Source organism: Hyperolius riggenbachi, chromosome 11, assembly GCF_040937935.1.
Source record: "Hyperolius riggenbachi isolate aHypRig1 chromosome 11, aHypRig1.pri, whole genome shotgun sequence".
NCBI lineage: Eukaryota > Metazoa > Chordata > Amphibia > Anura > Hyperoliidae > Hyperolius > Hyperolius riggenbachi.
In genome coordinates this window covers 96,434,852-96,457,615 of record NC_090656.1, presented here as the reverse complement: position 1 = coordinate 96,457,615, position 22,764 = coordinate 96,434,852, and the positions used below count along the sequence as shown (strand labels likewise).

The following is a 22,764-nucleotide window of genomic DNA, read 5'->3' as shown; positions in this document are numbered from 1 at the left end:
TAGAGGGTTCCTCATTATCTGTATCACTTCTCTCCTCTGTTGCTCTGAGAAATCTCCTGTTCCTTCGGTACAAATGTCCGTCAGCTTCCACTACATATGAGCGTGGAGCAACTTGCTGTACACATGTTCCTTTCCGCCACAGTCCGTCACCTGAGGAAGGTGCTGGTTGCATGCATACTGATTGCCCTATAGTCAACTCAGGGAGTTCCTTGGCTCCTTTATCATAGTGCAATTTTGCTTTTTTGCGTTTAAGTTCAAGTTGTTCGACTACTCCATCAATCACTTTGGGAACCAGTAGCCTTTGAGCTGTGGGAAGAAGAGTTCGTGTTCTTCTAGACATAAGCCTTTGGACTGGACTACTTTTATTCCCTTCTCTTGGTGTATTTCTCCAATCTAAGACAGCTTTCCAAAGATCCTTGCCATCTCTCTTGGCTTTCTTTATAAGTGTCTTTGCTATTTTAACAGCTGATTCGGCCTTGCCATTGGATTGGCTGTGGTACGGGGATGATGTAATGTGTTCAAATTCCCACTTTCTAACAAATTGGTCAAACTCAGAGCTGAAGAATTGTGGTCCATTATCTGTAATGACCGAGTTAGGTATTCCATGCCGACTAAAATGTATCTTGCAGCATTCAATTATTGTCCTTGACGTTGTGTCAGTTAATGCATCTATCTCCCAGAAGTCTGAGTAGTAATCGACTACTATCAAATAGTCCTGTCCATGCACAGAGAACAGGTCCATTCCCAGCTTACTCCAGGGTAGAGTTGGTAAACTGTGTGTCATAAGAGGTTCCTTCGTCTGCCTGCGTAGAAATTCATTGCAAGTATTGCAGTCCTGAATTGCAGCAATCAGATCTGGACCCATTTGTGGCCAAAATATCACATCCTTTGCCTTGCGAAGACATGCATCTATGCCTAGGTGACTCGAGTGGATTCGTGTTATCATTTCTGGACGCATACTTTTGGGTATGATGACTCTGTGTCCTTTATACAAAATTCCGTTCTGCATGGTGATTTCATCTCTAAAACCCCAGAAGTCTCTAATACACACTGGCGTTTGTTCCCTTTTATCAGGCCAACCTGATAGAACAGTTGTTTTCAGTGACTGTAATACTTCATCTTCCTCAGTATGACGTTGAATTTGTTGCAGTCTGGAGTCTGACACTCTCAAATATTCTGTAAAGTTAATCTGCTCTACCTCATGCTGAAAATCTTCTTCAGCTTGACTGGAAAAGATGTCATAATGTGGGGTATCTCCTGTGACATGTTTCTGTGGCAATGCTGCTCTGGACAGAAAATCTGCAATGTACATCTCAGAGCCCTTTTTGTACATAACTTTTAAGTTGTATTTTTGTAACTGTAGCATCATGCGCTGTAGACGTTTTGGGGCTCCTAGAAGAGGTTTCTTGAAAATACTTTCCAGTGGTTTGTGATCTGACTCAACGTTAACAAGCATCTTTCCATGTATATACTGATCGAATTTTTGACAGCCAAAAGCAATGGCCAAACATTCCTTTTCAATCTGGGCATATCTCTGCTCTGTTGGTGACAGTGCTCGCGATGCAAAGGCAACAGACTGACCGTTTTGCAAAAGAGTTGCTCCAAGTCCTTTCTCACTAGCATCACATTGAATTGTTACTTCTTCCTTGACATCATAGTATCTGAGGACTGGATGAGCCGTGACTAGTGCTCTTATTTTGTCAAGGCATTCATCATGGCTGGTTTGCCATACCCATACACTGTCTTTATCAGTAAGCCTCCTGAGGGGTTCACATACATCGGATAAGTGAGGCAGGAATTTTGCAAGATAGTTTACATTTTCTGGCTTTGGCATCTCCAAAATAGCTCTTATCTTCTCTGGATCTGGATGCAGACCTTCCGCAGATAGTATATGTCCCATATAGGATACTGACGACAATCTTAGTCTCAGCTTTTGTTTATTTAACTTCAGGTTAAGTTTTCTTGCTCTCTCCAGGAGCCTAATCAAGTTCTTGTCATGATCTGCTGTAGCGTCTTCCGTGGTGTCTCCACAACCGTATACCAAGATGTCATCAGCAATAACTTCCACTCCTGGCAGGCCCTCTACTGCCTCATGTTGTCTCCGCTGGTACTCTTCTGGAGCTGAGGCTAATCCAAAAGGCATGCGCAACCACCGATATCTTCCAAAAGGCGTCCAGAATGTAGTGAGGTAGCTGCTTTTTGTATCTAGCTTGACCTGCCAGAACCCATCTTTGGCATCTAAAACTGAAAATACTTTTGCTCTTGCTAAGCTAGGCAGCACTTGCTCTATCGTGGGCATTGGATAATGTGACCTTTTTATTGCTTTGTTCAAGTCCTTTGGATCAATACACACTCGCAACTTGCCTGGTCTCTTAACTGCAACCATGCTGCTTATCCATGGTGTGGGCACTGTGACTTTTTTGAGTACTCCAAGTTTCTCTAAGCGCTGAATTTCTTGCTTTAGCTCAGCCTTGAGAGGAGCTGGCACTCTGCGCGGCTGATGCTGCACTGGTGTAATACTTGTGTCCACTTCTAAATGATATTCTCCTGGTAGACATCCCAGACCCTGGAACAAATCTTTATAGTCCGCTGTGATCTTCTCATATGTTAGTGGTGAATCTTGAACAGTTTTTAGATCATTATGTTCTGTTGATAACACATTTTGCTCTATATTCCGTGTGAGAAGGCCCATTTTCTGACAAGTATCTGCTGACAGGAGTGGCTTGTGGTTGGCTTTGACAACTTGAAATATAAGTCTGTATCTTTTTTTCTTATATGTGCAGTGCAAAGTACACTGTCCCACAGGCGTCATATATGTCTCATTGTACCATTTCAGCTTTACATTACTCTTCTGCAGTGTAGGGTGGATTTCTTTAGTAAGTTTGCAATAGTCTTTGTATGCCATAAGGTTGCAGGTGGCCCCACAGTCTAGCTGGCAGAGTATTCGCTTGCCTGTTTGTCTGCCAATGCTGAGTTCTAATGGTAAAAACCACTGTGATCCTGTGGAACTGACTGATCCAATCTGATGTATGACAGCGAAGACAGATTCCTCAGAGCTGCTGTTTTCCCTTTCTGAAGTAATTTGCATCACTTCTCTTTTCTGTCTGCAGACACTAGCAAAGTGATGTAGTCTTTTGCATTTGCTGCATGTTTCCCCATAGGCTGCACAGTACTCTCTGCCCCTGGTGTGACTGCTTCCACAGTATTTACAGTTCCTGCTCACTCCTGCATTGCTTTGTGCTCTCATTCTGGGTGTCTGCTCCTTTCTGTACTGTGACTTTGTAGTGTAATGCACAGTCTCTTTCTCTACCTTGTTATCTTGCATTGTCTGTAGCTGGTGCTCTGTGAGTTCATGGCTTCTGCACATGTCTATAGCTTTTTGTAAGTTCAAGTCAGACACCCTCAGCATTCTTCTCCTTGCACTGATATCCCTTGATCCAAGTACTATCCTGTCTCTGATGAGTTCATCATGCAATTCACCAAATTCACATGTAGCAGCTAGCTGTCTCAGCCTTGTGGCATACTGGTCTATATTCTCTGACTGACCTTGATCTGTGGTATTGAAGACATATCTCTCATATATGGTGTTCCTGGCAGGCATGAAATAGCTCTGTAATGCATCCAGTGTTTTCTGTACATCTTGCTTGTCAGTGTCAGACAGTGTGAGGTGCTGGTATACACGCAGACAGTCTCTCCCCATCACTGAGCGTAAGGTTGCAGCCCTTACCTTGGGGTCTTTCTTGTCCAGTTCAGTAGCAACCTCATAATCCTCCCACTGTGATCTGAAGAATCTCCAGTTTGCTGCCAGGTCTCCTGTGCAGGCCATTGCACCCGGAACTGGTATGTTGTTTGTAGCCATTTTCTCTCTGTGTGGCTGCTAAGATGCTAGTAGTATGCAGGGATAGCTTTTAGTCCTGTTTGATGCAGTTTAGTAGTGAAAAAAACCCAGTTCTCTTCCCAGCTTCTGACACCATGTTAACTCTGCCTCATGGTCAGAGGAACAACAACCAACTTTATTGAGACACAACATTAACATACAACTAGAATGCAGTACTAGAATTGTACTGTAGGTGGCAGCAGCTATATAAATCTATATATCCTAACAAATGATGTCCGTTTTAAAATGTTTTAAGATTTTAGATCCTTCACTCAGAATGGTCTCCTTGCTTTTCAAATATCAGTGCTTTAGATTACAAGCATGTTTCCAGAACAAATTTTGCTCACAAATGGAGGTTCCACTGCAATTAGGTATTGTGAGAGTTATTCCACAGTGCAACTGAAGAGAAAGTATCATTCGGAGCATTGAATTTTTAACTCCTACAGTGAGAAAAAGAAAAAAGGAACACAGTTTAGTTTTGTGTAGGTTTGGTACTGTGCATACACACGTTTGTCTTGTCATGTCGCATGTCACTTCGGGTCCCCTTTAAAGTAAAATGAAAGATGTCGATTTCACTTACCTGAGGCTTCTTCCAGCCCCTGAATTCCTGAATTCCTCCTGGTCCTTCACTGTCATTCTGCACCCTGCATGTGTGTCCCCTGGACTGCACACCTCCTGATCGCGCTCACATAGCTGGGAGAATTCTGAGCTTGCGCTTGTAAGTATTGACTTGCACAGAATGCTCCCGGCCACAAAAGTGCTAAAAAGGAGGCGTGCAGCCAGAGCCATGACTGCACAGTAGCCCGCAAGTGACCCTGTAGGACAGCTTTCAGAAGGGCACTGCTGCTGAATTGAGCACCGCAGAATGACAGTGAGGGACCATGAGGACTTCAGGGGGCTGAAAGAAGCCTCAGGTAAGTTAAAGTTTTATTCACTTTAGGTACCCTTTAAGTAAAGCATTCTGGGAGTTACTTTTTGATCACGTGAATTTGAATACTTCCAAATAGCTTATTTTTGTAAGAAGGCAAATTGTACTTTTCAGTGCTTTTTAAGTAGTGGGCATTTGGTATTGCTGTATGGCTGATACAATATCCTGGTGGTTTAGTTCTGCTATAACGTCTCTGGGTTTACAGTAATAGGATAGCCTTCCTTGCCAGTGTTATTCCCCAGATATAGAATAAGCGTGACTTATTTGTTTCACCATTAAACATATCCCTGTGTGTGAGTGCCATTCCCGGGAAATAAATTGTGTCTTTTTTGCCACTGTATTATTGCCTCAACAATGGGAACACTTACCAGAGGCTGGGATGAAGTGATTATGTTAGCTTGCTGCATTTGTTCCCTGTCCTTATCAGTTGTCATGTAAAACCGTCTCTCCAGTGTATTGCTGTGACTGAGCAGCTTGATAAGAGCATTATCTACATTTTGACACATTAACCTACACAAAGGCATCTTGTACTTTCTACACTAAGCTCTGTAAAAACGTTAAAAAAAATCCCTCTTTCAAATCGTCCTTCTTCTAAAACGGATTTGGGATTTAGAAAAAAAAATAAAAATCAGCCTTCACGAGCCTTGGGAATTCTTCTTCTATTATTGAATGTTGTGGAGACTTGACTGTGTTATTGGAGGATGCTATGGAATAACGATGCTGGCCCATAGCAACAATTAAATATATGCAAGAGCGGAGCTGCTTACATATCACTGAACAATAAACTGTGATGGATATCGCATTGTGCTGCGCTCGCTGTGACAATATTTGCCCAGTCTTTAGACTCATTTGCGTTCTGTCCTTTTTATTGTTAGTTCATTGCTAAATGATATGTGCCATCCCCTCTGCCATGACCCGACATGATTTAACAGATGCTTGGAGTAAAATGGAGAATTTGAAAGGGAGACGTCATAGCAAGGTTCATTAAGCCGCTGCAGGCTTGGAGGGGGTCCTGGCGATGCTGGCGATTGTCCAGGATCAGATATTTTAGTAAACGCGAGTAGCGCAGAAAAAAAAATAAGTTGAAGAGGAAATAGGATGGATGGTATGAATCCAGTGCGGTCTATTTGTAGCGCTTACGTGAATGGCAGCGTACTCTGTCCCGCCGAGTCTCAATCAAGTGAATGAAACTAGTTACGTTGCAAGTCTATATGATGCAGGGATCCCGCTGTATTTCTGCATCAATGAAACTCAGCAGGCATGACATACATTTCTGACAGAAAAGTATTAGCTCTTTCTACCCACATTTGTTTTCTTTTTAAAGTGGATGTGCAAGATTTTTTTTTCTAGTTCTCTCTTTAAGGTTGTCCTATCCCATCCCTGAACTCACCCTCTTCCTGTCCAACATACTCAATAAACCCCAAATGAAGCTCTACCGATTACTTCATGTTTTATCTTCCGGGTTTGTCTCCAAGATCTTTTAGAGGGCCTCTGGTGGCCCAACTCTTCATACTGGTTTTTCCCGTTCCCTTCATTGTTTTTGAGGGGAGCATGGCTTTTACAGCAATACATCTTCCCATTCATTGGTATGGAGTGAAGGAGATGCAGCTTTTTGGGATTGTGATGCAAGGGGGATGGGGGCAAGCTAACCAGCATGCTATTCAACCACCCTCTAGAGTTGGTCTATGAAAGGAGACATGGCCTGGTTTATGGGGAGCAGTGTCAGAACTGCTGGAAGCCTGGCTTGTGTGGGCAGGAGCAGTGTGGATCTTTTAGAGGGGGAGATACCACCCACAATTGAGAACCCACTTAGACAGGTGTAGTTGTATTGGGGAGGAGTTGTCATGTCAGTTCTTTTTGTTTTATGCAGAGGGATGGAGGGAGCAGTTAAAAAGAAATTGTGTAGATGGGCTTCACAGTACCCCTGTTATAGCACAAGTATAAGAGCAGCCTGGCCGTGTTCTCTCTTATTGAAAATAAAAATATTGTTTCTGATGTGTTTGTTGGCTAAAGGAAAGTTATTTAGAAGTAAATGTAGTCAGTTGATGAGCATTAGAGCAGTTGTCAAACAATTGCATATGTTAAGATGATATTTTTTTATTTTGCAATCATGCATGGTCAAGCAATTACAAAAAGATGGGCAAAAATTATCTGACAGATGATTGCTAAAGAGGACTAATTGAAGCGTGTGGCAAATCGGAAGATAAGAGATCATTTTCCAGGCACAGAAGATAATTTAGGAGCCAGCAGGAAAAAACCCCAACTGCTTATGATGCAAATGGTTCTGGTACTTTTCAGCAGAAAGAAAATGTGATTGGGCTTTTAGATTGGGCTAAATTGATCCCAACCTTAGCAGTGAGAGTACAAAAGCTGAACCTAATGTATTCAGTAACACCACTTGTGGTCCATGGAGCTTGGATTAAGGAAATGTTGAATTAGTGATCAGTCAGAAATCCAACAATGGCTGGGCTGCAGGTGTAATCCTAATTCCAAAAAAAGGGTTGGACAACCAGCTTCTATGCAGACTACAGAAAATTTAAAGCCTTTACCACATCTAATGTACATGTATGCTCAGGGTCAATTTGTTGGTAGATAAACTGTTTACCTCACAGTGTTCAACTCTACTGCTGCATCTCATACACATGTCCTGGACAAACCATCTGACATTTGAGCCGCGTCAATGAAGTCAAGACTGAAGTCTAGTTCTTGGGACTCTTTATAGTAAGATTTACCATGAGACGGAAAAAGGTACTACTCCTCAAGCCAAAAAGCAGGTTATCTCTTTCTTGTTGACCACTGGTTACTATGGGAAATGTTTGTATTATCATACTGCCCTAGCCAAACCGTTGACGAACTTAATCAAGAAAATCTATTTAAGGTGGTATCTAAAGCACCAGTGTTTGAGAAGGCCAGCTTTTATGGTTTATAAAGAAAGCACTTTCCAGTATTCCTATACTACAAATGCCATTCTTCACTCTTTGATTTTTAGTGAAACTAATGCTTTTACTTATGACTTAGATGTGGTCATGAGTAATGTGGATCACATAGGAGAAGACCATCCTATCTCCTCCCTGAACAAGAAACTACTCCTCAGAGAGTTTCTTACAAGAAGGTGGTTTCCCTCTACTCTGAAAGAAGCAATCATCAGGCCACTACTCAAGAAACCATCCTTAGACCCAGATGGTCTAAACAGCTACAGACCTGTCTCAAACCTCCCCTTTCTGGGAAAAGTTATTGAAAAGGCTGTCTACCTCCAACTTGAAGCCAGGCTCTCCAGAAACAACATCCTTGACCCTCTTCAATCTGGCTTTAAGAAATATCACAGCTGTGAAACAGCCCTCACCCAGATTTGCAATGATCTGCTCATTGCAAGGGACAAGGGTCAATGTTCTATCCTGATTTTGCTCGACCTCTCAGCGGCTTTTGACACAGTCCATCATAAAATCTTGCTCAACAGGCTACAAGAGTACTGTGGCATAGATGGCATTGTTCTCCGGTGGTTCAACTCCTTCCTGGCTGGCAGAACACAAAGGGTTGCCTTAGGGCCCTTCCTCTCCAACCCTGTACCACTAAAATACGGTGTACCTCAGGGCGCAATATTATCCCCTTTACTTTTCACCATATACATGCTGCCACTTGGAGAAATCATACAAAAATATGGCCTGACATATCATTGCTATGCTGATAACACCCAGCTATATTTGTCATTCAAACCTGGCGTCACAGACCCTACTCCACAAATAAACGCATGCTTAGCTTAGCTTCAGGAGTAGATGAATAATAATTGGCTAAAACTTAATGCTGACAAAACTGAGGTTCTTGTTATCGAGGGCCAGGGCTCAACAGCAAAGCAGACCCAGTCTCAACCAACACCGCTAAGGATAGGGAGCTCAGACCTGAACAACTCAGACTGTGTGCGCAGCCTGGGAGTACTGATTGATGGAAATTAAGCTTCAGGAATCAAATCTCAGCTGTTGTGAAACATTCCTTCTTTCATCTAAGGAATATTGCAAGGATTAAACACCTAATTCCTTCAGAGGATCTTCCAACCCTAGTTCATGCCTTCGTCACATCAAGGTTAGACTACTGCAACGTCCTCTACACACGCCTGCATAAGAAAGACTTACGCCGCCTGCAATTAGTACAGAATGCCGCCGCAAGGCTGTTAACGAGCCAATTGCCACATAACACCAACCCTGTGCTCACTTCACTGGCTACCGATAAAATGGAGAATTCTGTTTAAGATTGGCTTACTGACATTCAAATCCTTGCACAATCTGGGCCCTGGATACCTGAAGGACTTGTTGCAACTGCATCACACCCCCCACAATCTTAGATCAAAAGGACGTAACACCTTGGTCACCCCCAGAGTCCACCTCAAAACCTTTGGAAACAGAGCCTTTTGAACCCCATTGCTGGTTCAATAGCAGGCTATTCCATAGAGCTTGTTTCTCCAGCAACACAACTTCACCATCCAACTACTTCACCATAATTTAGTGGCATTGCAACAGTTTTTCAAATCAGTACCAACGCCTCTAAGAACAAGGCAGAAGTAGAAGGGCTACATTAAACATGGGTATTTTTCGACACAGGAGGCTAAAAAGGAGACTGGCACTAAGTTCAGTCCCACTTTCCTATTCCACTAGAGTTTTATTTTGCTTAAGACTCTGCTGTGATCATATTCCTGTCTTTAAGAGGTTGCACAAATGGGATTACAAGATCCCGTCCATGTGCCCAACTTCTGCTCTACAGCATAATCCATCATCATTGCTGTGGTTTATCTCCTTGTCATGGAGAAGGGTTATGCTGGGGATACACGGTACGTTTCTGTACCGTGTATCGACCAGCTGATCCGGCCAGCTGATAATATTCAGCTGGCCCGATCAAGCCGCTCGACCCCCGCCCGCTCGATCCCCACCGGCGGACAATGGCAGGGAATCGAGCGCTGATAAGGAAGCGCCGGCGGGGACGAGCGGCAAAAGATCCGCGCGGACGAGAAATCGGCCGCCGGATTGACCCGTGTATTCCCGGCATTCCCGGCTCACTGCAGCCTCTAATTACCTTTACCATCAGAAATACAGAGCAATTCCAATTTGCCTCTACATTGGTATAATCACTTAAGCAGGGAGTTCTGTAATTGGCCCCAATGACGAGCCTGGTCCCGCCCATGAGACGTTCGGCTCCCATCAACTAACGGAGCAGCAGGCAGATCAAATTCAAGCCTGGCATGAGAGGACATCAGAGGCAGCCAGGGATGGTCATAGTCAGCCAACTTCGATATGCTGGAAATATGCGTAATAGAAAATTAACTTTTACAACTCCTTATAGTTTGGAGTACAATAAGGTCATTAATATAATAAAAAAATATTTGCCAGTCCTGAACTCAGACCCCAAGCTTCGCAAGGTCCTGGAGGAAGGCTGTGCCTTTTCCGCACGACGTGCCCCCACTTCGGGGACCCGCCTCTCTCCGAGTCTCTTCTCCAGCTCTCCCAAACCTGTCGCAACGTGGTTGACATGTAAGGGTTCGTTTAGATGTGGATATAACACCTGCAGGTACTGTCGTGTCCACAATCAGACACATGAGATCATCTCTATCTCTACAGGTAAGAGATTTGAGATGAAACAATATATCAATTGCAATTCTAGCAATGTTGTTTATCTCATCACCTGTGTTGCTTGTGGACTACAGTACGTGGGATGTACCACTCGCCCCTTAAGACAACGCATCTCAGAACATTTTAATGGGGCGGCCAGATGTATTAGAAATGAGGCCTATGTTACCCAGGTCTCTAGTGTATCTAAACATTTTTTGAAAGAGCATCGGGGGGACATGGGCAGTTTCACCTTTCAGGGTATCGATAGAGTGGTTCGTTCACCTAGAGGGGGTGATTTATATAGAATTTTATCAAAACGGGAAGCCTTGTGGATATGGAGGTTAGGCACACGAATACCCACAGGCCTGAACTCAAGAATGGACGTCAGTTTAACTTATGATGTGAGGGTCTGACTTCCATATATATAAGTCTGTTAGCCCTCTTTTCCATTCTTGTCCCTCTCTTCCTTTCTTCCACCCCTTTTTCCCTCCTCCTCCCTCTTTACCTTATTCCATTTAATATGTTTGTCCTCAATTTGTGCATTTATCTTGATGCTTGACCATGCCATCATTGGGTTTTTAATGTTTTATTATTCTATGTCTGTATACTGGCCTCGCCATTTTACATGTATATTGTTAATGTCACTTTAAGGGGAAAGGCCATGCCCACTGGGGGCTGGCACTTGACTACTTAAACCTGTGATGAATTTGTCCATACTGGCTATGATTAAGGAGCCTTTCAGAGCTCCGATACGCGTCAACCTTTTATGTATCCTCTGATGTGCTAATAAATTTGAAGAAGGTTTTATACCCATCCATGGTGTAGCGGGACGTCTTTGTTTGGCTGCATGTTTTGAGATCTGTGGTCCTTGCTCCCTTGGGGTGTGCATCGGTGGTTGCAGCGTTTCTATCTTCCTGCACCGGAAATATGCGTAGTTTTACGCAATTACGCTTCACCAAACTACGGCTTTGAAATCAAATATTCGCTTCGTATGCATTTCGTAGACTACGCGTTAAAATACGCAATTACGCGTAGTGCGAAGCGTAGTGTATGCGGATGCTTATGCCCGCATGCAGAAAATTTTACGCATTAATTCCTCTTTAAATGCTCACTCTTCTATGTGTACATTCCCCTTTCCAATGCGTAAATTTGTAAGCATACAATCGCACGCAGAAAATTAGACACGTGTAACGCATTCGTAGTTCACTACGCAATACACATGTTTACTACGCATAGCGGGCGTAAGCTACGTGTAGCGGTACTTTGCTACGCGTAAATTCGTAAGCGTAGTTTTGAAACTTCACCTACAAACTACGATGCGTAAATTTGCACTGCCGTTGTTTCTGCTCATCCCTGGAGGCAGCATTTTGTTTCACGAGGTACTACCATATCACGTTACGGTGCGGTGGAGAACATAGGGAAAGCCGGGGGGACAGAGAGGACATAGGAAAATTGGGGGGAAAAGGAGGACATAGGGATAGCGGGGGACAGATGTGGACATAGGGAAAGCCAGGGGAGACAGAGAGGACATAGGGAAAGCCAGGGGGACTCAGGATTGAAGAGAGAGGAATCAGCCAGTGGGGAGAGAAGACAACGGAACCGCTGTGGACAGTTGAAAGTAGCTCCTGCTGTTGCATCAGTTAGTGCATCACCCCTTAGTGGCTCTTGTGTCCTTCTGTGTTTTTTCTTTCTCTTTGAGGTATTTAGATTGTGCTGTTAGAAGAGACAAGTCATCTTCAGGTGGAGAAAAGAGAGTTGTGGCTGGGCACACCATCTGAGATTGGGTGCTTGGTATTGTGGTATAGGCAAACCACCGAGCAAGTCAATATTCAAGTATACCAGCACTCCCAAAAGTTTTTCAAAAATCACGCTCTTTTTATTGAGCTGACATATCCACAAAGATGACCGACAATTGTTTCGGGGGCCTCACAGGGTCCCCCTTTCAAAAGGCGTGTGGTTACCCCAAAACAATTGTCGGTCATCTTTGTGGATATGTCAGCTGAATAAAAAGAGCGTGATTTTTGGAAAACTTTTGGGAGTGCTGGTATACTTGAATATTATCTTCAGGTGGAGAACATAAAAAAGCCTAGTTGGTAAAATTACTACCCCAACCATTAAGCTTGCATGGATAGCAGCAGTTGAACAACGGGGTTTAGTATTATTGCAAAAGCTAATGATAGTTGAATAAGACACATAAGGGGGAGATAGAAGGCAGGATGAAAGGGGAAAAGGAGGAGGAGGCAGCAAACAAGTGAAAGAAATGGCTATTACCTGCAAAGTTGCCCTATTAAAGCAGTTTGAATGATGATTCACATTACACTAAATATCCATTCATGACTAGTTCTCTTTAGAGATCATGATGCACTTACGTTATCTATGGCTCTTGAAATATGCAGTTCAGTTCAGACCCTTTGCAGTCATTTTATAATAGTAATTGTATATCTTATCCACATAGCCGAGAGTAGTAGCTTAATTGTGCCTGCAGGCTTCGTCATGATGGGTTTATCAAATTAAAAATACCATTGAGGACGGATTATTAAAGGAATAGTGGATATATTTAAAACCAGACCCGCAGCCTGATATTAAAACTTCAAAATTACGCTCATAAGGTTTTTTTTTTTATCCTCCCCTTGTCCTTTATGACAACCTAAATATGTAAAGCCGGCTATAGCGAAGTTCATGGACTTTAATTAACAGTTAGAACATTGTAATATCACTTGAATTTTAGATTGGTGAGAATCCAACACTGTATTAAGCAGCCAAGACAAAAGGACATGAATTGCGTCACTGAGACTTATTAAATGCGATGCAAATTCAGTAGTCGGATTCCTGCAAACAGGTGCGAGAGACGAATTAATTTTTAAACTCTACCACTCTCTCTCACTCGGGGGATTTTAATGCATCACATTGACAGCCCTAGCACGTTGACAATTTCATCCACAAGCAGAAAAATTTTCCAGTACACTTCAGCTGGAGATGGGGGATCTATTATTGTATTTTAACCCATTGTTTGACTGCGGTGCAAGGTAGATCACCATGCATGAAGGCACTACAGCGTATTTAATATGAGACTGCAGGGAACAGTTAGGCAGTGTAGAGTCTACGTCCTAGAACCTACAGCAGCACTAATTAGTACGTAGAATCTACGTCCTGGAACAGCAAGCAATAAATGTGTTTAAAAGTCAATGGGCGCCGAGATGAAAAAAAAAGCCAGATACTTATCTAATGAGAGGGAAGTCTGGGTCCTAATGAGCCTTCCCTCTCCTCTACTGGGCCCGTTCCAGCGCAGGATACCCCGTAGCAGCATTCGACCAATTTGGTCAAATGCTGCTATCTCCACCACCAAAGGGAGGCTTTGGAAGTCTTCGGGAGCCCGAGTGCTCCCAATGACGGGCCGCTCCATACTGCGCACAAATGAGCACTCGCGCATGCGCAGTATGGGGTCACCTGTCTCCAGGAGGACTCAGCTCCAAAGTCCCCTGCGTTGGGGGATTCAAATGGGGAATCTAGCGCTGCACGGAGGGCACCGAGAGAGGAGAGGGAAGGCTCATTAGGACCCAGAGCCGTCCCTCTCCTTAGGTAAGTATCTGGCTATTTTTTTCCTTCATCATGACTCCAAATTGCTTTAAAATATCTTGAAATGTAAGTCTAATCAATAGTGCAATATACTGGTATTTAACCCCCTCCCCCCATCCTCCTTTTTTCAGATATAGGCCTGTCAGCTTTTATTCTGTGCATTTATTGATAGTAAACTAGCTGCAGTGTTTGCTTATCTCAGTTTAAAATATATACTTTGAAATGTTTCACCTGTACACTGCATTATTGATCAGTGACTCATTTTAAGTTATTTCAAGTACACTTAGGGCCAGTGCACACCAAAATCGCTATTGCAATCGATAGCGGTTAGCGATTTGCGACTGTAATTTTGTGAAATGATTTTCAGAGCGTTTTTTTTTTTATTAGTGTTTTTGCTCTTTCATTCAAGCTGGATCACTCCAAAACATGCTACAATGCAGCAGGTTTGCGATTTTAGACGCCCACGCTGCTATGGGAACACCCTCATAGGGTTTCAATAGCCAGGCGCCTTTCAATGCACTGGAGATCTGAAAAGCACTCAGAAGCTCTCTTGGTGTGCACTAGCCCTTACACTGACTAAAGGATTCTTCACAGAATGCTTTGAAGTTACACATTAATCAGTGAAGACAACGTATTATATTATTGATTTTTACACCATTACAAGATGTAGGGGCAGTGCTTTTTTTTGTCAAATGTGCACTAAAGTCAGCCATCTCCATCAACAACCTGCTTACCCCATTCATGAAGGTGTGCTGTGAGAAAGCTGTGAAGGCAAGTTAATGTAGGAAAGCAGTCTGCTCACAGCATTGCATGCTTTACTTTTACCTTATACTTTGAAGAGGTACTGTAGTGAAAATGGCATAAAAATATGAATAAAATTGCTTATTGTTTACAATATTCATTGATAGATTATTTAGTCAGTGTTTGCCCATTGTAAAATCTTTCCTCTCCCTAATTTATCACTGGTGGCGACATCTTTAATTCTGCCAGGCGATCTGTACAGAATGTTCATTACTAAGAGTTCAATGCACAGAGGGAGATATTGCTTGCTTAGCAGCTGCAAAAAGCCGAAATTTCCCACAATGCAACATGATTCACAGACAGCAAACTGTCAGGACCTTGGTCATAACATCACACTGTGGGAGGGGTTTCACCACAATATCAGCCATACAGACCCCCCCCCCCTCCTGATCTATTTGAGAAAAGTGACAATCTGAAAAAGGTAAAGATCTCATGTGGGAGCCATAGCTCCCAACTATCCCTCTGTCAAAGGGCCAGTTCTTCTTTGGGAACCCAGTCCATCCTTTTCCCTAATTTGTAGCTCTTTCATGACCCATATACAGCTCTATGTAAACATATGTATTTCATTCCCATAATTTAAATTGATATATTTCTTATTTTCAAATGTTAAAATGTTAAAAAAAACTAATGATGATAAAAAGGACCAGTTTGGTTTAAATTATAAAAATACATCTTTTGCTTCTGAATTCTTTGTGATATGTATGACAAGGGGTGTGGTGAGGTGTGGTTAGAGGTGTGACAGCGGCATGTCTTATAGTGTCCTCTTTTCTTATCTCAAAATGTTGTGAGGTAAGTATCAGCTACTGATTGAAATGCAGTTCAATACTTAGTTAATGTTTCTCTTTAAAGTCTCCCCAACCTTCTTGCCGTTCTCCACTCTCCCCTCACTGATGAAGCTGGTGCCATTGTAGTATGTTGGACTTCCGCTTCCTGGAGCAGGAACTGCCCTCTGTTGACATGCTGGTTAGAGAAGCAACACATGAGCAAGTCACATTAGATTGGATGGGTGAAGTCTGATATCACAGCAGCACGGTAACCATTTCAAAAGTTTAGATTGATGGCAAACTGGCATATGTGCGCCTTAATACCTGTAAAGTTGAAAGTAGTCTAGGTAAGATGAAAGGAGAACTAAGGACCTGATGCACGAACCAACGGTAATAATGCTGTGCACAGGCGAACAGATGTACCACTTGTTGCAAAATTAGCATGACCCACGGTACATAGATAACACAAGCATTGCTATTGTTATGGTCACAATTTGTGTGTGCAATTATTTGTGTAATTTATTATTAAGGGCCTGTTTCCACTTGTGCCACACGCGTCTGCAAGACGTCACTTTCTGGTGTGCGGATACACAGATGAATCCCGCACCTAAACAGATGGAAATGTCGGCTGAATCGTTAGCACAAGCTATTCGTCCGGCGGTGCCATTGTACCCTATGGCAGTGTTTCCCCGCACAATTTGCCTGTGGGGAAACTCTTCGGATTCGTAGCGGAAACAATGCCAATTGAAGTGGGCCCTAAATTTACCTTTTCAGCACTGTGTGCAGCCAGCTATGACGTCCTAGAATGAAAGAATTATGCCTCCTTGCAGCCATGGCAACAGTCTTCTGTTTACATTGCTCCAACTTGACTACATGAACAACATTACTCAGAAGGTATAAGAGGTGGAGGGTCATTACAACAGCCAGGAAAGAAAAAACTTGATGCAAACGTAGTTCACATTTTCCCCTGTTTAAAGAGAAACTGTGACCAAGAATTGAACTTCATCCCAATCAGTAGCTGATACCCCCTTTCCCATGAGAAATCTTTTCCATTTCACAAACGCATCATCAGGGACATCTGTATGGCTGATATTGTGGTGAAACCCCTCCCACAGTGTGATGTCAGGACCATGGTTCTGACAGTTTCCTATCTGTAAATATCATTGCATTGTGGGAAATAACAGCTGTTTACAGCTGGGTCCAACTGCCAAAAAAGCAAGCAACATCTCCATCCACTGACATCACCTGCCAGCAGTAAAAATGTCACCATGTGGTAAATTTCAGAATGTAAATCAGCAAGAAGAAAGGTTTTACAATGGGACAACACTGACTAAATCATTTATACATACTTATTGTAAAAATGAAGCAGTTTTTTATTACAGTACTTTCACTGAAGTTCCTCTTTAAGCCTATCTTTAAATTACCTTTCCTGCATGTTCCAGAATGATAGCAAACAGCTGCAACAGACAATAAAGGGTTATCACTGCCTCAGTTGTACCTCTACTAGGAGTTTATTTAAACGTAAGTGTTATAGAGAGTCCCAGAGAAACCGTGAAAGGCATGCATTTATTTTTAGCATAACCACAGGCATGCAAACAAAAGATATGTGCAGCCATATTTGTGAAGGGAGCTAAGTTTGCAATGGAGCTCCTTGTATTGTACAAGAAAGTCAACAATGGTGCCCTTAAAGGCCCAAACACATGTGCAAGGAGTGCCAGCAGCAGGGATTGGGACAGTTCAGGCACAAGTTTTGTACAGAGGTGTTGCTGACCTGCTACGTTCTGTTGCTATGGAAGCAGGGAAGAAGGCCGATAGCCTAGCACCAGAGTAGGATCATCCACCAAGCAACCTAGGCAGGTGCCTGGGGCCTAGTGGGTGTCAAGGGGCCCACCTGCTACCTCCTCTGACCTCTTTTCACTTCAGCTCACCAAGAGGACCACAAAGGTCTGCCCAGGGCCCCATTATATCTTAATCCATCTGTTCTTGGCACACGGCGAAGCTGCAGAGTGGGTGGGTAGAAGAATAATTGCCCTCAGCCTGCACTCGGCCAAGACAAGCCACCAGGCAGATCACATGCTGGGGAATGGGGAGCCGCTGTACACACTCTAGATTGTCAGCAGAGGCGACCCCGGCAATACCTTGTTATTTCCAGTTCAGTTATTTTCTCATATTACACTGCAATGTACAGTGAGCTGGTACTAAGGGGTGAAGAAGCTGAATTCTGTTGCTAAATATCACTTCAATTTTCTGCAATCTTGATCAGCCCCTTGACTAGCTATGCATGCCATCTTTCTGCCGGCAAGGTAAAGGTTAAGCAGGCAGCGCTGTAAGTATCGCCATGTTCTAGAACAGAACATGTTAATTCTCTCCCTGGGATTTCAAGTCATTCATCTTGCAGCAGCGGAGGCTTTTTTTTCCCCATTTTTTTTATGAATGAAATCCATCTTGCTGGCTGTGCATACAAATACTCCTCTGTTATCATTGTGTTCTATTAGCCAGCAAGATTCTGTTTAACTTGTAATTGAATTTTCTCTGATGCGTTACTGTCAGCCTACTTTCAGCATGCATCCGATCAGCCCTAGAATAACTTTAAGGAGAACGACCACTCAGGATAGACTAAACTGTGCAGAGCAATATCTAAACTCGGGCGGTGTCTGCAAGGTGCAGATCTTTGTGGCCTTAAAGAGGCACTGTAGTGACATATAGTAGAATGCACTAAAGCAGTGATAGGCAAACTTGGCTCTCCAGCTTTTAAGGAACTACAAGTCCCACAATACATTGAAGGAGTCTGACAGCCACAGTCATGATTCATAATGCCAAATGCATTGTGGGACTTGTAGTTCCTTAAAGTGAACCCAAATTAAAAACACAAGATTTCAGAAATAAAATTTATTTTCTAAATTATGATAATAAATAGCAGCCTTTTTTCAGCTGGATGATGACAAATATAAAATATTTTACATTTATGGAAGGAACCCCTCCCTTCCTTTCATATTGTCGGGGCAGAATCCGGCAGACTGGTGGAGGAGATAAAAAACAAAACACAGGCTGCTACTGATGATGTCACAGGGGAGGTGATCTCAGCTTGTGTGAGATTTCACATAGACGATGCCCCTGTGAGGGAGGGTAGCTGATGACAAACACACCCATAATCTAAAACCTCCTACTAATCTCACAAGTAATGGCTGCCACCTGTATAACCCTAGTTATGAAAAGAGAAGGGTGAAAAGCATGCACTGACATGCTCATAGGCTTGAAGGAGTGTTTATTTATCTTTGTATGTGTCAGAGTGGTGCAACTAAATATTTTGAAAATTAAAAAAATGTTTGGTTTGGGTCCATTTTAAAAGCTCAAGAGCCTGTACACATCCACATCTCTATATATTGCTGTATGTATGTAGTCCCGCCCTCCCAGTGATGCTGAGCCTAGGCTGTTTAGCTATACAGAATGCTCCTCCCAGATAGAGATGATCAAGGATATCAGGGATATGCAAATACTTCTAAGTTTATGCAAAATTGAAATTGGACCAATCAATTTAAACCTGGGTGGGACTTAATTGGTCCATTTTCAAGCTGCATATATTTGCATAAAAATGTAGATACATTTGCATAACCTTGGAAGTATTTTCATTGATCATCCCTACTCCTAGAGGATTCTAGGAGACCAGGTATTATTTTTACTGGCTTCGAAATTCTTCAAAACAAACATGCCGGAGAGCTGCACCTCACAGGGCTCAAGATGTAATACATTTCAGAATGTAAATGAGGGAGAGGAAAGATTTTACAATGGGCAAAACACTGACTAAATCATTTATGAATGAATATTGTAAAAAAATAAACAATTTTATTCATTATGTTATTTTCACTATGTAGTAGAATCTCGTTATAGTGAACTCTGATATAGTAAACCTCTGCATATAGTAAACTCAGTCCCCAGGTCCCGGCAAATGCTTCTGTATAACTATACAATGTATGACCAATTCTGATATAGTAAACATCTGATAAAGTAAATTAAAGGGATTCTACTATAGTTTCTCTTTAAACAATTATTTTGATTGATTTGGATCAAAATCTGGCATATAAACACATCCCCAATGTCAACAGGCCCCTTCAGCACTGTGGTGAACTGGTCAATCTGGCAGCTGCAGCAGAATGTTTCCAGATTGCCCAACCCATTATCTCTTGATAGGAGAAAATAGGAAAACTATCACCTCTGGTGATCATGAAAGATTATTTCATGTAACATTCTGCCTGTGTTTGTAGCTTGGATTACAAGCAGTTTCTTGCTGACCAAACTAGGTAAAGTGATGTTTTCATTGCAGGTGGTCAATAACATGCACATAATCCTCACTTGCATATAAATCAAATGCAACTAGTGTACAGCTTGGAATTGAGCATCATCAGCAGGGAGGGCATTTAATTGGCCCATTTTGTAGCTGCTTTCAATGTGCATTAACCACTGCAGCGAGAGGAGTTTTCACATTTTAGCGCTCCTACCCTTCATGCCCCAATAACTTTATCACTACTTATCACAAGGAAATTATCTATACCTTGTTTTTTTTGCCACTCAATTAGGCTTTCTTTGGATAGTACATTATGCTAAGTATTATTTTATTCTAAATGCATTTAATGGGAATCGGACATTATAGTTTTAAAATAAAATGTTCTACTGTGGATAAAAGCCACACATTTTATTTGCCCATTTGTCACGGTTATTGCAACATTTAAATGGTATCCCTAGTACAATGTATGATGAGAATATTTTATTTGGAAATAAAGGTGAATTTTTTCAGTTTTACATCCATCACTACTTACAAGCCCTTAATTTAACAGTAGTATACTCTCTTGACATAAATATTTTTTAAAAAATTCAGTCCCTAATGTATGTAGGTGTAATTTTACTATTTCTCCACAAGATGTCCTTGCGCATTATTTTCTATTAGCGTACTCTAAGTACGCAAATAGGAAGTAATGCGTTACTACGGAAGTAACGCAGGCATCTCATTGATGCCGGCGATCATGGGGACCTAGAGGGGAGATAAATAGGAATGAAGTTCCTATTTATTAATCTAACGATCAGCGACAGGTGCAGTGGGAGCAAGCGAGCGGGAGGGAGCGCGGCGACATGATCGCTCCTACATCTGAGAATGATCACTGTTTTCGAACAATTCTCCATTCTCCTCCTACTTGACCTTTCAGCAGCTTTTGACACAGTGGACCATCCCCTACTCCTCCAGTCCCTCCAGTGCATGGGCATTCATGACCTTGCCCTGACCTGGCTCTCATCCTACCTCTCCAACCGCACCTTCACATCCTCATCTACCCTCAACCACATCTCGGTAGGAGACCCCCAAGGCTCGGTCCTTGGCCCCCTACTGTTCGCCCTATACACATCCTCCATTGGTTTTAACTATCATCTGTATGCAGATGACACCCAGATCTACCTCCGCACCCCTGACCTATCCTCCACTACCATGTGCAAGGTCTCCTGCCTATCAGCCATCTCCTCCTGGATGTTTGCTAGGTTCCTGAAATTAAATCTGGACAAAACGGAATTTATGATCTTCCTACCCCGTCATCCCTGACCCTCCCAGATGTGAATGTCACTGTTAACCACACTACCATTTGCCCTACCTCTCAAACCCGCTGTCTGGGTGTCACCCTGGACCCTGCACTCTCCTTCACTCCCCCACATCCAAAACCTCACAAAGTCCTGCAACTTCCACCTCTGTAACATCTGCAAGATCCGCCCTTTCTTGACCCCTGTGACCACCAAACTCCTCATCCATGCCCTCATAATTTCCCACCTTGACTACTGCAGTGCCCTTCTATCTGGTGTCCCTTTGACCCAAATTGCCCCACTATTGTCCGTCATGAATGCGGCAGCCAGAATTATCCACTCCACCAATCGCTCCACCACAGCGGCTCCCCTCTGCGAATCCCTCCACTGGCTTCCTATCCAGTCCAGAATTAGATTCAAGATACTGTGTCTGGCCTGCAAATCTGTCCACAAAACCTGCCCAACCTACATTTCCGATCTCACTCAGAGGTACACACCTAGCCGCTCACTCCGTTCCTCCAATGATCTTCGCCTGACTGCCCCCCATCACCCAATCCCATGCACGCCTGTGCACTTTGGCCTACCCCCCTCACTAGTGCTCTAAACCTGCAGCTGAACTCTGGTCCCTTATCTTTTATGTTCCCACCTCTTCCACTAGATTGTAAGCCTCCGGGCAGGGTCCTCCTCCTTATGTCTCCTACCTGATCATGCACCTCCGTTGAGTGAACTCCACTTGCCTAATCTCCATGCTCCCATCCAGAGCATTACCTTGTACTTATACTGTGCTGCGTGATCTGTTTTGCATGTATTGCTGTATTATCTTATTGCTGTATGTCACCCCTAAATATTGTCTGTAACCTTAACTAATGTAAAGTGCTGCGTAATATGTTGGCGCTATATAAATACAATAAATAAAATAATTCTCGCTGTACAAGCACAGATTGGCTCAGGGGACTTCCATCCCCTGCCACTAATCCCCCCTGTCTTTGTGACTATCGCAATTGCGGGCTTCCGCCTGCACGATCATTTGTGCAGCCCCGCAAAGTGCACGGACGTGAGTCTCACAGTCCTGCTGCTCAAAAGGTTGAACAAGTTTTTGATGCGAGAAGGCAACCAGGCTGGTTGGCTAAAGAGTTTCATATGCATATGAGTTTCATATGCAGAGCAAAGACAAGACAAAACACAGGCATAGATGGGGGAGGTTTCTTGTTAGGCATAGATAGGGTAGGGTTCCTGTTAGACATAGATAGGGAAGGATACTTGTTAGACGTAGATGGAGGAGGATTCTTGTTAGGCATAGATGGGGGGGGGGGGGGGTTCTTGTTAGGCATAGATAGGGGGGGGGGGGGTTCTTGTTAGGCATAGATAGGGGAGGGTTCTTTTTAGGCATATATAAGGGAGGGTTCTTGTTAGGCTTAGATAGTGAAGGGTTCTTCATAGGCGTATATAGGGGATAGTCTTTATATTCTACTATAGCGGATAGTACAATGTCTGTAGTGTTACCGATATCCTACTATAGCGGATAATAGAATATCCAGAAAATGATCGATATGCTATTACCGCTATTTTGTGCCAATTTTGCCTCAATTCACTAAGCTTATCTCCTATCTTTAATATCGTGTCTAGAGTTATCACCATGGTGATAGGCATGTAGTATTCAGGAAA

General features: G+C 43.0%; 1 protein-coding gene and 1 long non-coding RNA gene across 3 annotated transcripts in view; one reads left to right on the top strand and one right to left on the bottom strand.

Annotated features, from left to right (window-relative positions):
• The window catches only part of LOC137538000 (uncharacterized), a 55,733-nt gene extending 39,374 nt beyond the window's left edge, over positions 1–16,359 (bottom strand). The window contains exons 1-2 of the long non-coding RNA XR_011024671.1: positions 16,307–16,359; positions 15,636–15,736 (exon numbers count right to left, since the gene is read on the bottom strand). This is a non-coding gene — a long non-coding RNA (uncharacterized lncRNA). The remainder of the gene's footprint in view (positions 1–15,635; positions 15,737–16,306) is intronic.
• The window catches only part of METTL15 (methyltransferase 15, mitochondrial 12S rRNA N4-cytidine), a 392,224-nt gene that overhangs the window by 335,021 nt on the left and 34,439 nt on the right, over positions 1–22,764 (top strand). The window lies entirely within an intron of this gene.